The following is a 3,938-nucleotide window of genomic DNA, read 5'->3' on the forward strand; positions in this document are numbered from 1 at the left end:
AACTATCGACTTTAATTTCACTCTTGCAACTACCTCAATGGACCATCTGGTAAATGATTTTCACACCACCAAAAACATTTTACACAACATTTTCTGCATGTGATTAATTCAAGTGAAAACGGACCCTCTTATATCAGGTAATAATAATAATAAGTGTCTCACATCCAGATTGTACCACCTGTTACTGGCATGTGTTGCAGGTTACTGAATGTTTCTCTCTCAGCATGTTAGAACTGACACACACACACACACACACACACACACACACACACACACACAGATAGATAGAATGATGTGTGTATATATATGCGTATATAAAACATATGCGCTGTTTTCAATAAATTGCAAGCTCAAAAGATGTTTTCTTACTCCTATTTCTTCTTGTTGCATGTTGAAGCTCTACTTGGAACCTTGTTAAGATGCAAAATAGAATTTTTTGTCATTTTTGTGGTCTTACACTTTTGATCGGGACTATGCAATGGATCACATTAAGAAACGGCAAACAAAATAGAGCAGTATGAAAAGTTCTTTGTAACAGTGCAAGAATGTCTTAATTGGTTAATTGTTAAATGTACATTACTGCTTTCTTTTTTTTTGCTTGAATATATTATTTAATAATATTGTTAAAAAGATTCCAATCATTGTGTAAAAATGTGTATTTTAATGCAGATATACATAAATATTCTACCAGGCAGGCTACAGGACGGTATATTTTATTACCCATAGCAGGAACTAATTAAATGAAAACAACAGTTTTACACAGGGCTATGAATCAATGGAATTTCCTGCTAATACAGTTCTGAATTGAGAAAACTTTTACAGCAATATTTTTTGGGTTTGACTTTTTATGACAGTTACAAATTGTTAAATAATGAATCTGGATTCCTGTTTTTGTGCTGTAGTAATGATGGCAATTTTATTTTAATTAAATGTTATATTATCAAAGTTTACTCTGATATGAGGTAAAGAGCTGTCTTTTTTGTTTGTATGTGTGTTTTTTGTTTCTTTGGTTTGCTATGATGTTATATTGTATATATGTATATGTTTATAGTGCACTGTCAAAATGTAAACATTTGTAATCCCAGGAAGAACAGCTGCTGCATTGCTGCAGGTAATAAGGATTGTAATGAACTAAGCTAAACCTAATGTTAACATTTATGACAGTACAGTTAGATAAAGCCTGAACAAGTATGGCTTATTTTGAAAAGTTGCCAGGAAAAAGTCTCTTCTCTCTAAAATGAAATGAGACCAACACCAACTGGGAAGCACGGTGGTGGAGGGGTGATGAAACTGGACACCTCGCAGTCATTGAATCAACCATGAACTCATCAAATTGTCATAGTCTTCACTGGTCAGTCATGTTTTCTGTGATTCCTAACACATTTTGTTCCAAGGAGGTCGAGCTCAGCCTTCCCTAGAGAAGTTGGGTTCCCAGTTTCTGCTCCAGTTGGCACATCTTATCCTCTTCACTTTATCTCATACCATAGTTAAGGTGCAGCTCCAGTGCTCACTCTTTGCCAGATTGTACCACAAGTGCTAATCCAGCACATGTTAGAAGTTCCACAGTTAACTTCCCTGCGTGGTGATTCCTGTGAAGCTGAAGAGCGGCCACAAACCTAAACTTCTCTAACTCTCTCAATTAAGCATGTGTGCTCTGAAGAAGTTTTGCCAAGTACTCACCTTCTGTTTCCCTCTGCCTGCTCACCCTCCCGTGGATTGAATTTTTCCCCCCACAGCTCATTCCTCTTCTGTTTTAAGTAAGCACCAACTATATAATTCTAATACTTTGACTTAGCTTAGACAGGACATGAATCCCATCTCTTTGCAGTCCTAAGTTGTTTTTGCCTAAGTTGCCAGATGTTTTCCAGGATTCTCCCTTATTAACATTCTTTGTCCAAATCATGTTGTGTCATGTGTCCTGCCCAGAGATGGGCAGTAACGCGTTACTGTAGTCTGATTACTTTTTTCAAGTAACGAGTAAAGTAAGGGATTACTATTGTAAAAACAGTAATTAGATTACCATTACTGCGAGAATGTCTCACGACAGTGACGTAAGCGAGTGCGCCGTTAGTGACAACAGCTGTGTGCAGATCAACAATGGATCACATATCGATTGTGGGATAGAGTATGAGCGTGCAGCGTTTAAAGTGTGGAAGTACTGACCTTACTTTGAGTTTGATTCCATAAAAAGTGACAAAAACATTAGCATCCGTTGTGCGTGGGAAGAAAACTTCTTTTTACAGCGAAAAAAAACCCCTAAACTTCCGAGCAAACACCGAGTGCGCAACCACGTAATGGGAAATTCACAGAGAAACTCGCGGATTCTTCCACTGACCGCGGCACACCTGCACCAGGGTAAACCTCTGCCTGCCCTACTCCTGCTTTACAGGTGAAAATAGAGCAACAGGACCGCTGAGTCTTTGACTTTATTTATTTTCTGCTGTGTTTTACTTGCATCTATTTAAAAGAGTGAGTGTAAACACAAAAAATATTTTATTTTATGTGCTGGAATGTGCAGAAAATAGGTTTAAATATTAAACTAATTTATTCAAGTCAGAGAATGGTGCATATAATTAAATGTTTGCTTGATGCATAAAGTTAAAAGATTAAAACTGATAAAACAAGTTAAAAAAAAAAGAGACTTTTCCATTTGATTACATTTTGTATGATGGATTATGTAGAAAAAGTAGAATTGGGCTGAAAGCTCTATCGCTTTATCACCTATTCAGGTTGCAAATCGTGCTTTTAAAAAGTAACTAAGTAATTAATTACTTTTGAAAATAAGTAATCAGTAAAGTAACAGGATTACTTTTTTGGGGAAGTAATCAGTAATTAGTTACTGATTACTTTTTTCAAGTAACTTGACCAACACTGGTCCTGCCTGAGACTATTCTGTGTTTACACCTTTTATGGTCATAACACGTATTCTACAATCAAATGTGAGGCCATCTGTCTGAAGCCTAAAGGTTAGCCAAAACTGGGCAACGCAACAGAGAATCATCCCAGTCAGAGCAGCAAATTTACAACAAATCTGGCTGAAAAAGAGAAGAATATAGGTGTCGCAATGGCCCAGTCAAAGTCTAGACCTCAAGACAATTGAAATGCTGTGGTGGGACCTTAAGAGAGCTGTGCATAAACAAATGCCTTTAAACCTCAAGGAACTGAAGCATGGAACAAAACTCCTTCACAATATTCTTAGATATTGACAGTCATGCAGAAATTAACTACTTCAATTTTTTGCTTCTGAAGGTGGTTATACAAGCTGCCTATGTTTTTCACACAGACATATAGTCTTTCTGACTAATATATTTATTTTTCACATGACTGTAGAACAATACATTTAAGAAATATTGAAAAGCAGTAGGAACAGTAAAATATTTGGTTTGTGGATTAGACAGATCACAACATTTCAGTAATAAATTGGGCCATTTCTTATTTTTATTTTTCATAGAAACTGCTGCAATTGTACAATGGATTAAAAAATGCCATTTTCCAGTCAGTTACTCAGCATATTGCTTATTGTATTGACAATATATTATTAATCTACTGATCATGAACCATGCTTGTAATTTCACCTGCCCTCTTCTGATGTCATGTCACAGAAGAGTATGACATTTCCCACTCGTCCCACCTCCTCTTTAATAATTCGGTGACCAGTTTTAGAACACCATAACCTGTCCCTTGGTTGGCAGAGATATTTTTAGTCCAGCTCCTACTACTGCCTCATCTCTGTAGACATTGGCGTGTGCGGAAGGATGGGTTCATTCTCCTTGAAACATATGTTGTAAAAACACTTGTTCAAGCCCTACATAAGCCTCTTCTTGAAGACCAAAGACTTGAGCATGACCTATAAACACGTCAACTCTAATAATACACTTATTTACATGGGACTATAATTAGGGGTAAAGTAAAAGCTTGTTTACCTCATCTTACAGTTA

The sequence above is a fragment of the Rhamphochromis sp. 'chilingali' genome (genome assembly GCF_963969265.1).
Source record: "Rhamphochromis sp. 'chilingali' genome assembly, chromosome: 6".
Classification (NCBI taxonomy): Eukaryota; Metazoa; Chordata; class Actinopteri; order Cichliformes; family Cichlidae; genus Rhamphochromis; species Rhamphochromis sp. 'chilingali'.